General features: G+C 37.4%; 1 pseudogene; it reads right to left on the reverse strand.

Annotated features, from left to right (window-relative positions):
• Positions 1-267: 267 nt before the first annotated feature.
• LOC141250623 (uncharacterized) lies at positions 268-11,689 on the reverse strand (annotated as a pseudogene).
• Positions 11,690-14,736: the final 3,047 nt, after the last annotated feature.

The following is a 14,736-nucleotide window of genomic DNA, read 5'->3' on the forward strand; positions in this document are numbered from 1 at the left end:
TTAATAATTCAGTTGGATACATGTGTTGTTGGTCAGTTACTGCTGCATCAGTCGATGCCATGCAAATTCCGCTGCACTTTTGTACAATTGTTTTTTTCCCTTGTAGTAGTTCAAACATGCGTTTGTTGATTATGTACGCATCATGATTCAGCGGTGTGAGGTTCGAACGTTCTTGAAGATATGTTAGATTGGTTTGGTTTTGATGGAAGTTGGGGTAGATCTCATCTATGAGCTATTGTATTGGGTCTTTGTTGGTTGAATTAGTAACTAATCTGGTATTTGTATCCAAGTCGGCTCGTCTTCATATGCAAGAGCTACGGCTTCTACCGTTCCTTCCCACACGTGCTTTACCCATGTGTTAAAAATTTTCCTTTCAGCATCTATTTCACCCGAGCTCATTTTCTCGCTCACTATCATATTATAGGATAAGTTGAAGACTTCAGAGTTGTCCAATCGTCTTGAATTGCGTATACATGCTTGTACTATTTCTTGTCTCTTTCCTTTTGTAATCATGGGAAGATTTGTCTGAAATCTCCTCCCAGAATCACTAGTATCCCTCCAAAAAGCTTACGTTTGTTGTCTTTATTTTTTATTCCCATTATATCTTGGAGTGTTCTAATGAGTGCTTCAAAGGCATATCTTTGAGTCATTAGTGCTTCATCCCATATAATTAACTTCACTTCATGCATCAACTGTGTCAAATGAGAATTCTGAGAGATTCCATATGTGCTATCCTCGAGTAATTCCAACGGTATTACGAACCTGATGTGTGTTGTCCGTCCTCCTAGTAACAACAATGCAGATATACCTGATTCACTTTAAGCAAGGTTCTATCTAATATGAATGGTTTTTAGAGTTCAGGATTGGTAAAAGTTTAATGAAATGGCTTGCATGTTTTTACTATTCTTTATTGCTTGTACATTTAGTGTCTTTTCTTCAAAATCTGTTCCTTCATTTCTTGTTTCATCCTTATTCATATTTTATTATTAAATATTCCCTAAGATATAGTAGTTGTCTCTATAAATGCTTCAATTTAAACAAGGTTATATTTAATATGAATGTTTAGACTTCCTGATTTGTAAAAGTTATCACTATTCATATTCCATTATTAAATATTTCATGTAATATAGTATTTTGAATTTTGTGTATTTCCCACATGTGCTAAATAATTTTTAAAAGTATATGTATTTTTTCTAGTACGTAATTACCCGATGATGCCACAGCTAAGATTATGTGCCGTTCTGGGCGTATCCGAACCATGATAGCTTTGTACAGGAATGTTTTTCCAGTCCCTCCGCACCATAAATAAAATAAAATACTCCAGTTCTTTTCTACTGCTTTAACCACCTTGTGGTAGATCAGCAAATGTTCTAAATTGAGAAGTTAATAGTTTAGCATGTATGCCAACCATTTCTCTATTGTTATAAGCAAGCTCTTCTCTGTTTAGACGGTTGTCCATCTATGTCACCACACTTTTATCGCAGAGGCAATCCTGGGTAATTTGTCAATGACTTCCCATTTGTCCCTAATATTTGTTTGAGATGCATCAAACAACTTGTCTTGATTTGGTTTTCAGATAGCTCTAAAGTCGATAACTTAAAATGCTTCCTTTTCTGATATACTATGTCTTCAGAGATGGATTCCCAGTCGTGTTCCCAAAGTTTTCCTGGGTTGCTAACATCACAGAATAAGAGTATTGTAACAAATAGTTGACTTAATTATGTGTCAGATGCCCATGTCTTTGCTTCATTTATTGCATATGTCCACTCTGTATCTCCATTGAGCATTCCTTGAGCATAACATGCCTCCCTAAAGGTATCATAGACTTTTCCTTGTACAGTGCTTATCTTTGCGTACGACCTTGGTCATGTAACCATATATAGTAACATTCTGAGATAGTATCTTTCACCTAACGCCGGGTGTGTATAATCTTCCAATTGGGTTCTGCTCGTTATGATCTATCAACAATTTCTTTTTAGGGTCCCAAACATTTCCCTTGCCTATTCTACGTATGTGTACTGCCTTGCCCTAACATCTCTTGCATTAAGGTTGAACCACTCTGTGAACACTGTGTGGCTGATGTGGTCGCGCTCCAAGCAAGCAAGCAGTTTCTGTGCATCGGTTATAGTCACCTGTTGTTGTCCCGGTAGGTGGTAAGTTAGCCTTATAACTGCAAGGAAAGAGTAGTGTATGTCAAAGTTAAATAACCTCCACGCAGCCTCACATGCAAATAACCTACATTCTAGATAGTGTTATATTTCATCTGTAGAAGCCCTTGGTTGGTGCTCGTTACTCTCTACCATATCCTCATTTTCAACAAACACCGTTGTCGCTCTATCGGGCTCTTTCATAATGTACTTGAATAGGTATTTAATTTCCCTTGACCTGTTGCACCACTCCATGATTATGTGTGCGTCGTACTTAAGTATCAAATATCTGTTATATGGAATTGCAAATTTGTTATCTAACTTTCCTTTGCTCTTTTGTACACTAACCAATTGTTTTTGTGCTTGTATAACGGGAAACTATCCTCATCAAGCGTTGTTTCTGAGTAGTATTGCTTTGGGAAATGCTTAGCACACTGACCATTGATCATGTATGTTGCTTTCATGTTTGAGTCTCCACATGGTACATGTATCATATGGTTCATAACAGCCTTGTAGGTTATTGGATCTAATTCCCTGCAAGCGATATCTTCACTTATGATATCATCAATATATGTCCCTATTTTTTTCTAATCATTTTGCAGCCATATTAATATATGTGCATGAGGGAGGCCTCTTTTTTGGAACTCTATTGTATACACCATTGCACATGAAATCATTTAATTATTTTGAGTTCACTATAAAGCACGTAAACATGTCCATCTATCTAGTTTGAAACTGATGTCGTTTTCAATTAGGCAATAAGCCTTTGTAATGATCTTTTATTTTAGGAACCACAATTGCGTAATGTTTATTTTCACGTGTAGTTAGGTGCCTAAATTTACTGTGTATTAAAATTCAGTTGCCTTTATTTTATTAAGGAGACTACGATTTTATAGTTTTTAAAATGTCTAACCCACAAATCTTAATCCTTTCTGTTTTCTTTACCAATCAACATAACTATTATAAGTAGTTTTATAATGCTAACATGAGTAATTAGAAATATGCAATATCGTGTTTAATAATTTATTGTATATATGTTATGTTATATGGAATGTTGTTGCTAAATCAAGTTTTAAAAAATCACAACGCGAAGAATTATACCTGCTTTTGTTGGACCAAATATCTTGTTCACTCTAATGTCTTGCATTAGCTGGCGCAACTTAAGTCTGAACAACCTTACCATGAAATCTGGTATGTCATTTGGTGTTTGTCCTATCATCTGCTCAAGAATTTCTTGCATTTCTGGCCATTTGGGGTTGGATGTGAAAGTGATGAAGAGCGAAGGGTTTGCAAATGCTTGGCATAATGCCATAGCCTCTTGGTAATTTTTGATCATGTACCTCGGGCAACAGGTAAATGATGATGAATAATTATATGTTTTCCTATGGAGGTTGCTTCAGTGTCGCCCCTTGTCACCGTATCACAAATGTTGTTGTACACATCGGCTCACAACTCATTCTGATTAAATTTAATCCAACGCAGATGTTGCTTTTCAACAGTAGTGAAAGCAACTACAATGTATTGATGGTAAAGGCATCCTCCTTGGATGAGGGTCCTTGCTTCTTGCAGTGGTTGTTGTATCCTATAATAATATTACTCTCGCACGGTGACCTGACCTCTCAGTGTCTTTCGTATGCCTGTATTCTGGATATATTGTGTGTTTTCATGCCACCCATCTTCTCCGTAAGAGAAGAGCAACGGGTATTGCAATGCCGTGTATAAAGGGTGTAGCTTTGAAATCCTTTTTAGTCCTGAACTCTTGGTGTTGATCACTACATCTCTTGGTTCTGTACTCTTTCCCAGATCACCTGTAATGAGTGTTGTGATTTCGGGCATTGTTGGCAAATTATATTGTCAATTATCCGAGTATCTGTGGCCAATGAGCCTGATGCTGAATTCTGCTGAGTCATCCACATATGCCCAATATCTTTCCATCCTAAATGACTTTGCAACAACATTGTGGGTGTCAAGCATATCAATCAATTTTTCAATATATTTGGTATTGACATACTTGTTGTCCAGATTCATACATCCCACTCTATTCTGAACTTCATTCTGAGTATCATGGAAGTATAATTGTGTGAACCTGGGAGGAGCCCCTACATCGGGTATTAGTGTTCTATAGAAATGGTAGTTTTGCTCGGATATCCTGAATGTGTATGGTCCTTTTCCACGATTAATCTGGTCATCTATTCTAGAACCAAAAGAAGTGAAACAGAAGATGTTGTTGTATTGATAGGAGCTTATTATATGGTGTTAACTAGCGACTATTAGATTAGGAATAGTGGTGTTTAGGTGTTTAACGAGTGGTATTCCCGGAATCCGGTTTGATGTTCATTTATGGATTAGCGGGATGATCGTAAGCGGTATTTGAGTGGTTTTATCATGGAGATCCCGGTTGTACTCACTTTTAGTGAATTCGGGATGGAGCTAGAGGAAGTATATCACGCCTACACCCAAGGAGAAGCCGAGAGGCGAAGCTGAGCTGCCTTGACGCTTGTAGAAGACCGAAGACCATCTCAAGAGAAGCGGTCACGACTGAGATGGAGTATCACGACCGAGATTCAACCTCAGTTGAAGCTGTCATGACCAAGACAACAATGTCGTGATCGCGACTTAGCCTCAGTTGACATGTCACGATTGCGACTCCCTATCACGATCGCCACTGGCCACGAACCTGAGAATTGGAGCATTATCACGATCGCGACTCTCTTGTCACGATCGTGACGCGGACACGGACGGGCCTTAAATGAAGATTTGATCCGAGATTTTATATTATTTTTTCACATCTTTTTAGTTATTTAGATTTACTTTTATTTCCATTTTATTAAGAGACTATATGATCCTTTAGAAATTAGGTTAGAACATCTTTTTACTTCATTATTCTTTTTCCACATTCATTTAGAGAGAACTCAACAACATCCAAGAAGAAAGCTTCCACCTTTATCATCTTCCCTGGTTTGTTTTCCCATCATTCATCCATATTATTCATTGCTTTCAGATGGCTATGTTTGGCTAAGTTCACTCTTAAGGTTGAAGCAATTGTTTTAGGTTTTGTTGTGAGAATTCTTATGTTTTTATTCTAAAGTTAATTTCAGGATTGTTTTATGATCTCTTGTGCTTTATTGTCTACTGATTGATCTTGATTTTATCTAGGTTGCAAACTAGGTTAATTATTATCCATTATATTGCTAGGCTTCCATTTGAAAAGTCTAGTCTTTTAGGTAGCAATTAGAATTTGCATAGACTATTTGCGAGTGCTTATTTTGTAGAGATTGTAAACCTGTGTCGAGTATCGGTGATTTGCCAACGTTATTGCATAGGCCTACTTATCTTTGATCTTTATGTTGTTGCGCTTTTGAACCTTGGGATTTCCTTGGTTATTGCTTACAATAAGGGTTTCTAGGATTATTTGGACTAGTTGCTATTTACGAACAAAGAGTAGGACAACCAAATTAACCAATTCGGAATATAAATTAATAGAATACGATGATCAACATTCCAATTGAACAATGCGCTGATGCTAGATAGAGTGCTCCATAATCATAATCGTTACAACCCAACATATATTGCTTTTACTTTTACTTTTACTTAGTTACTATAATCCCAATCAGAAACCCCCATTGTTACTACTTGGTAGCATCATAAGAAATAAACTAACGTTCTGGCTCTCTTGGGATTCGACCCCTTCTTACCACTTTACTAGTGGAATTGTTAAGTTGGGTATCTTTGATAGGCACAACGACCATTAGTCGCCCATCAAATTTTGGCGCCGTTGCCGGGGAGCCAACTGTTTTAGTTTATTTCTTTTTGTGTTACTACTCTGGTGTGGACCTATCTTATGGTCCACACTCGCGCTACTATTCATATTTACTTGATTTTAATCCAGAGATAGAGCGGACGCACCTACGCAACTTGCGACAATCTGTACAAAATTTAGTAATTGAATCAATGGCTGCAAGAACGTTGAGAGAACTTACGGACCCAGATCTGACGCAAGAACACCAAGGAGTAACGCTGCCTGCCCTAGATGCCGACGTTACATTTGAACTCAAGACCGGTTTCATCAATCTGCTACAAAAGTTCCATGGCCTGGTTGGGGAAGACCCGATTATGCATCTAAGTGAGTTTCACGACATCTGCAGCTGCAGCAAGCCGAGTAACGTCACCGACGAGCAGATTAAGATGAGAGCTTTCGGTCTTACGCTAAAAGACAGCGCGCGACAATAGTACTACTTGCTGCCCACCGGGAGTATCGACACTTGGGATAAGCTACACAAAGCCTTCCTTAGCAAGTATTTCCCTTCCAAAAAGGTGGTTGCTTTGAAAAGGGTGATTGCTATGGTGGAGCAACACGATGACGAGTCGATGTACGACTATGTGGAAAGATTCGCGAGACTATGTGCTAGCTGCCCATTCCATGGATTTGAGAAGAAAGACTTGGTAACCCACCTTTACAATGGGTTACTCGACAATGAGAGAAGGTTAGTGGACGCTGCGTGTAATGGGAGTGTGCTGAATTTGACTCCTGCCGAAGCCAGAGCCCGACTAAATGAGATTGCTGAGGGAACGAGAAGTTTCGGAAGGACGTATACGAGGAAAGGAGCAAACGCTGTGAATTCCGGAGAGCCCGGATGGAAGGATGAGATAGCTGAGTTGAAATGTATGATCAAGAACATCACCTTTGGAAATCAGAAACCAGCGAGACTATGCAGTATTTGCGCGGACGAGAGCCACCCTACCGATATGTTCCCGCAACTCCAGGACCAAACCATTGCTGAAGTGCATGCTGTGGGAAGTTTTGGACCTCCTAGACCTCGGTATGAGAACAACAACAACTACAATCAGCGAGAAAACAACAACTACAATCCGAGAGGTAATGATCATCCTTGTTTTAGATGGAGCGACCTGGCTGGGGGCAGAATAAACAATATCAATACAACAATCAATACCGTGCTCGATACCCACTGAAATCCGAAGAGCCATCGACGAGAGAGATGCTGGAAACACTAACAAAGAACTTCACGGCACATGTTCAAACCACAGAGGAAATCAGAAGGAATTACCCTCCCAAACCGAGAGAAATCCGAGAGAAAACGTAAGTGCCATCACGATACGAACACTCGATGTAAAGCTGCAAGAAGAGAGGCTACATGAGGAAACTGGAGAGCTATCATGACCGCGACAGAGCCATCACGATTGCGACTTTGTCCCAGTTGACACATCATGATCGCGACAACTTCATCATGACCGAGATGACGGTGATCTGGTTTAGGAAAAAGTGATGAAACGAATCACAACCGTGACGCACTGTCACGATCGCGACTAATCCTCAGTTTACCCCATCACGATCGCGACCAACCATCTCGGCCGCGACAAAGCACTGATGTCCGTGACGACAAGGAGATCTTCGAAACGCTCAGTAAGTGCAAGGTGAACATCCCTCTACTTAAACTCGTCAAGAGTGTGCGTCGTTATGCTAAGCTTTTAAAGGAGCTCTGCACTAAGAAGAGAAGCCAGAACCTGCAAGGAAAGCAGAAGGTTCAGGTCAGCGAAAGAGTTTCTGCTGCCATCCAACAAAAGATAGCTATCAAGCGCTCAGATCCAGGGATGGTGAGTATCCCCTACACTATAGGTAAAACTAAAATTGATAGGGCCAAGCTAGATTTAGGTGCTTATATTAATGTTTTTCCTTACTCATTATACAAATCGTTAGAATTAGGACCTATGAGTGAAATAGGGGTTGTGCTTCAGCTAGATGACAGGTCTACGGTTTACCCGAAAGGGTTAGTCAAAGATGTGTTGGTTATGGTGGAGGAGCATATATTCCCTGCGGATTTTTATGTGCTAGATGTTAATCATGATACGCAAGTTGCACCTGTCCTTCTGGGCAGACCCTTCATGCGAACAGTCAAAACAAAATTAGATCTAGATATCGGGGCGCTTACACTTGAGTTTGATGGGGATGTTGTCAAAGTTAACATATATGAAACTACGATACAATCCCTGGATGATGGCTCGGTATTTTGTATTAATGAAGTTATTAAACCTCCCAAACTATGCTCGAATGTTGTTTTGGGCAGTAGCCCCACCTCTCTAACCACATGGGGAAAGAAACCTGCTAAAGCTGTTGTGCAGGTTACGAAAAAAGCAAATACAAAACCCAAGGTTAAGTCTAAGTGTGGGGAAGGTAAGGAGAAAAAGAAACCCAACAAAAATGGGTAGTTAAGGAAGAGAATGGTATACGGTTCAAACCTTTCCATCCGTGGTTCAAGAAGCTGCTGCTAGACGATGCGATCCGGAAGGAATCAAGTGAACAGGGTTGAACTACTTAGAGCATTACGTCGTGCCGCGGCGTTAACTAAGGCGCTGATCGGGAGGCAACCCGAGGGAGTTTTACTAATGTTAATCCCATTATTTTGTTTTGTTTTTATTTTATTTTATAGGTAAATCGCGGAGCCAACACGAGGAGGTCATCGGAGGAGGCAAAACAGCGATCGCGTATCATAGTTACTCGTGTCACGATCATGACACTATGTCACGGTCGTGATGCGGTCGGAATGTCACCCCCTTTGTTCACCACGACCGACACAGCAATACATCATTCCATGGATCTTCTTCTTCTTCCCGTTTTTTATGATGTCCTCTTTTGCTGCATTGAGGACAATGCACGATTCAAGTGTGGGGAGAGGAGTCGACTAGCCGAGGCGTTTGCTCATGCTGTTTTGGGTGCTTTTGCTATTTTTGCTATTTACTTATGTTTTTGAGTCTTTGTTGATTTGTTTTGTCGTTTTTCTATCGAGTCTGTACCAGGATATTTCCAGAACCTTTGCTTTATTATTATTGTTTAGAAAAAATCTGAAAAACCCAGGAGAGTAAAAAATGATTGGTTCGAAAAGGGGGGCTCCAACAAAAATTAAAAAAAATTAAAAAAATTAAAAGAATAAAAAACAGGCAAGTAAAAATGGATTAAAAAAAGAAAAGGTGGGTGCCTGAAAATAAAAAATAAAAAAATAAAGAAAAAAATATAGTTCCTACTAGTTAGAATTTTAGTGAATACCCGAAAGGGCGCCGAGATTACATTGTTTGTGATTATTTAGTTGATTACATCATTTATTGGCGTCGGAGACATAATAAGGGAGTTTAAGGATTGTCTCGGGTTTTAGGACTCACCAAGGAGGGATAAGAAGTTAGTTTTAGCCTTTTGTACCTCTGTTTTTTAACTTATCGATATCCGTACTTCTCATGCTCACCATTTCATTAGTTCATCGGATTTGTTACACACTAATGGCGGTTGTATTAGATTCTAGGATTAGATTTCTATTTCTTGGAGTTGGATGCATATTGTTGTGGTTGTGCTATGCAGATTTCTTGGTTAGGATTGGTGGTTGTGAGGTATGGTTTGTTTATATTGATTAGTGGTTTAGGACATTGATTGAAGAGCAGGAATAAGAAGTGTATAATCGAGTGGGAGACTCGATTTTTATCTTTATTATCATAATTTATTTACCCTTACCCTTAGAGGAGATTAGGATGTCCACTTGTGCTTTATTGCACATCACTTGGTTCGATTGTATATTGTATGGAATGGTGACATATGAAGTGGAGACATAAGGAGGTATTTGGGTAGGTCATCTCGGAGAGATAAGAAGCTAGATCGGAGTTAGGATTAGTGCTCGTTTTCACTTGGAGTTTGAAGTATAGTCACTAGCAGGCTGTCTCTACACTTACTATAGACCTTTGTGCTTTTAGGAGGAGTGAGCTTTATTTTGCTTACTCGAGGATGAGAAAGGTTTAAGTGTGGGGAAGTTTGATAGGAGCTTATTATATGGTGTTAACTAGCGACTAATAGATTAGAAATAGTGGTGTTTAGGTGCTTAATGAGTGGTCTTCCCAGAATCCGGTTTTGTGTTCATTTATGGATTAGCGGGATGCTCGTAAGCGGTTTTTGAGTGGTTTCATCATGGAGATCCCGGTTGTACTCACTTTTAGTGCATTTGGGATGTTGCTAGAGGAAGTATACCACGCCTACACCCAAGGAGAAGCCGAGAGGCGAAGCCGAGCTGCCTCGACGCTTGTAGAAGACCGAAGACCATCTAAGGAGAAGCTGTCACGACCGAGATGGAGTATCACGACCGAGATTCAGCCTCAGTTGAAGCTGTCATGAATGAGACAACAATGTCGCGATCGCGACTTAGCCTCAGTTGACATGTGACGATCGCGACTCCAATCATGATCGCTACCGGCCACGAACCGAAGAACTGGTGCATTGTCACGATCGCGACTCTCATGTCACGATCATGACGCGGACGAGCCTTAAATGAAGATTTGATCCGAGATTTTATATTATTTTTTCACATCTTTTTAGTTATTTAGATTTATTTTTATTTTCCTTTTATTATGAGACTATATAAGCCTTTAGAAATTAGGTTAGAACATCTTTTTACTTTATTATTCTGTTGCCACATTCATTTAGAGAGAACTCAGCAGCAGCCAAGAAGAAAGCTTCCACCTTTATCATCTTTCCTGTTTTGTTTTCCCATCATTCATCCATATTATTCATTGCTTTCGGATGGTTATGTCTGGCTAAGTTCTCTATAGTTCACTCTTAAGGCTCAAGCCATTGTTTTAGGTTTTGTTGTGAGAATTCTTATGTTTTTATTCTAAAGTTAATTTCAGGATTGTTTTATGATCACTTGTGCTTAATTGTCTATTGATTGATCTTGATTTTATCTAGGTTGCAAAATAGGTTAATTATTATCCATCATATTGCTAGGCTTGATAATTCAATTTGAAAAGTCTTGTCTTTTAGGTTGCAATCAGAATTTGCATAGACTATTTGCAAGTGCTTATTTTGTAGAGATTATAATCCTGTGTCGAGTATCGGTGATTTGCCAATGGTATTGCATAAGCCTACTTATCTTTGATCTTTATGTTGTTGCGATTTTGAACCTTGGGATTTCCTTGGTTATTGCTTACAATAAGGGTTTGTAGGACTATTTGGACTAGTTGCTATTTACGAACAAAGAGTAGGACAACCAAATTAACCAATTCAGAATATAAATTAATAGAATTCGATGATCAACATTCCAATTGAACAATGCGCTGATGCTAGATAGAGTGAGCTCCATAATCATAAGCGTTACAACCCAACATACATTGCTTTTACTTTTACTTTTACTTTTACTTAGTTACTATAATCACAATCAAAACCCCGCATTGTTACTACTTGGTAGCATCATAAGAAATAAACTAACGTTCTGGATCTCTTGGGATTCGACCCCTGCTTACCGCTTTACTAGTGGAATTGTTAAGTTGGGTATCTTTGATAGGCACAACGACTTTTAGCCTCATCATGAATACTCTTATTTTTTGCCTAAATTCCACTAACTCTACGCATGTACTGAAGAGAAGTTGTTTTAGAGGTTTAGGTGTCTATTGCAGCACTGGAAGTCTCACTTTCCTCTCCCGAAAACAAATTACGAAGCTTACTGTTGGTTGTCATGTTTTGGATTTTTCTTCACTCGACATTGTTGCACCATGTGAAGGACATATACATGTAGGTGCACCTAATTTACTGTAAATGACAACATCTGCACAGAGTGAACAACTCATTATTCATGTAATTTTGTTTAATTTATATAATTTCTTTTCCATTGTAAAGACTCACTGCTTGAATTGTATGCAACGTTTCTTTATTTCTGTTCGTATGGGCTGAGTATGCATCCTTGTAAAATCACTAGTCTATAAGACTTTGTTATAGACCAAGTATCTATCATATAAAACGGTAAATTAAGTTTATTTTTCTTTAAGATAGCAAATGTATTAGTAGAAGTGCAGTAAATAGGACTGATTTGTGTGTGTATGATACTTGTAGAATTCATTTGAAAGCCATAATACGTCCATGTCCTTCCATCGGAATGTGTGTTTGTTGTTGTAAACAATTCGAAGGGGAAGTTATATCCTCCAAAACTAGGCAATAAATCTGCATACATATATCAAGTTCTTCATTAGCAAATAACATCAATCAACAAATCTGCTTAAAAGAATTATATCACCAGCTCGTCCTAACTATTTAAATAATGATCTTGCTATGTTGAATCTCAAATCCCATGATTATCTACCTATAAGCTTTTGTATCCTTAACCCACAAAGAGAAAATAAAATAAAACCAAGATACATGCTTATATTCTTGAATCAAAGTCAGTAATTAGATCAAAGAAAGGAAAAACAACGTATTTTACCTGCAAAAAAATCAAAGTCTAATTAGCAAACCTCTTGACCAAAACTAACAGTTAAGTAGAATTGAAATTAACATGCCATCCAACAAATTTTATTGCTAACATTGAGACTCACATCCAAAAAGTTATCAACAATGACATTCTATATTTATGTTGGTGGTGGATAAGTTAAGAGTCATGTGCCACATTCTCCATGTCTAGATCTAGTAATTGTATTTGCTTAACATTTTTTAGTGAACTACATTCTCTAGTGTTCCCACTACAAATCCATCAATATCCAAGGGTTTGTCCCTATCATCTTAGTGTTTGAGAAGAGACTTTATCAATTTCCTATAGTTATCAACTATCAATTGAACAACAGAACTTTTAGATGGATGTATGAAAAGAGTACTTTGATGGTTAGAAACAGTGATGTTTTCTCATCTCTGTGAATCATTTCCTACTGACTAAAGACTTGTCACCATAGTTAGAAGATCCAGAAACTGAAGATTGAGAGAACAAACACATACAAAGAGTTGAAGATTAATAGATTTGATCTTGATCACTAAATAAGATCTTAGATCAGAACCTGTGGCAAAGGATTGATCAACAACTAAGAACAAACAACAAAAAGAGATCAGTACGATAATACATGAAAACATTAAATTAAGACTCATGTTCCATAACTCAAACCGTAAGAGGTTTGCTAATTAGACTTTGAATTCTGTATTTATTGTTTGTCCTTTCTTTGGTCTAAACACTGAATTTGAATTAAGGGTCATGTGCCACAGTTTTTGTAAATCAAGAGCTAAAGTGATTTTGTTTCACTAACATTTTCCAGTTAATAAAATTGATTATGCTAAATGTTGATTACATTTCAGGAAATATAACCCATTCCAATTCATAAGCACAAATAAGTTTTTAATTTCAGAACTAAGTTTGTAGTTTCGTACTATTTCCATGCATTATCTTGCAACACTCAATAGAAGGAGAAATAACCTTTAACTATGATAACTTGTAAGTTCACAATGTCTAACCTGTACTAGCTTTTTGTTTTTTCCTCACCATATGTGCACAACTTTCTGTTGAAATGCCAAAACATATGGAATTGACCGATATTTGCATATTAGACTATATATAACCTGATTTAAAAAATATAACAAATGTAGCATTTAAGGGTAATTCTTGAATGTTTTTAATTCATTTTTTATATTTAATAGTGCGGTTGAAAAGTCCAAACTTGTTTCAAAAAATATAACAGTTGTAGCATTTAAGGGTAATGTTTGAATGCTTTTAATTCATTTGTAATATTTAAGAGTGTTGTTGAAAAGTCCAAAACAGCTTGTCCATTTATGCTATTCTTTGTAATGAATCTTCATACTATAAAATACTTAAAATTGGGCTAAAACCAACAACATGTTTGTATGTTTACTTACTATGCAATGTACATTTATTTTAAGATAGACTATTTATTAATTGTATTATGCAATCCTCAAAAGCTATGCACTTAATGATGTTATCTCCCTTCTTCACTTCTATTCAAGGTATACTTGTCAAACTAATGTTGCTTGTGTGTTAAATATTAATATTGCTTTATGATTATGGAACACTCAAATTATCTTGGAAGTTAATCTATTGTTGAAAATTGTAAATTAGCAGCCTAGATAACATAAAATCCATTTGCATGCTCTAGAATGGCCATAAGATGTTACACAATCATTCTGGAGTCGTATATCTCAAGGACAAAAGCATAATAGAAAAGTATGAAAATATGCAGCACATTTCCAGCAGTCAATTAGATTTCCAGCATCGCTATTATGCATAAGAGTTCCAAATTTATATATAAAATTACAAAAAAGAACAGAAATCATGTAACCAAACAACAACAGATCAGGAGCTATTGAGTAAAAAAAGGCAAGAACTTTGCAAAATAAAATGATTTACAGTATGAGACAGCAAAACACATTTTCATTCCCAAATAAGTTTTGTAAAATTAAATTTGGTAGATGAGAATCACGTTGTATTCTGTTTGTCTCAGAAGTTAATCTATTGTTGAAATTGTAAGTTAGCAGCCTAGATAATAGAAAATCCATTTGCATGCTCTAGAGTGGCCGTAGGATGTTACAAAATCATGCTAGAGTTGTATATCTCTAGGAGAAAAGCATAATAGAAACGCAAAAAAAAGTAAATGAATTAAGTGTGCTATTTAATCGTTGGGTACACTATATACTCTAGTACTGTTGGTAGCCCGTGCTTCGCATGAGCCATTATATTAACCATTAGTGTTTACTTGTGTCAATATTTCGTATTTGATATGTTAGTAATTTTTATTTGGTAATATTATATTTTTTTCTAGCAAATATTTTACA

The sequence above is a fragment of the Phyllobates terribilis genome, unplaced genomic scaffold (assembly GCF_046119375.1).
Source record: "Phyllobates terribilis strain yellow unplaced genomic scaffold, ASM4611937v1 Scaffold_5973__1_contigs__length_47799, whole genome shotgun sequence".
Taxonomy (NCBI): domain Eukaryota; kingdom Metazoa; phylum Chordata; class Amphibia; order Anura; family Dendrobatidae; genus Phyllobates; species Phyllobates terribilis.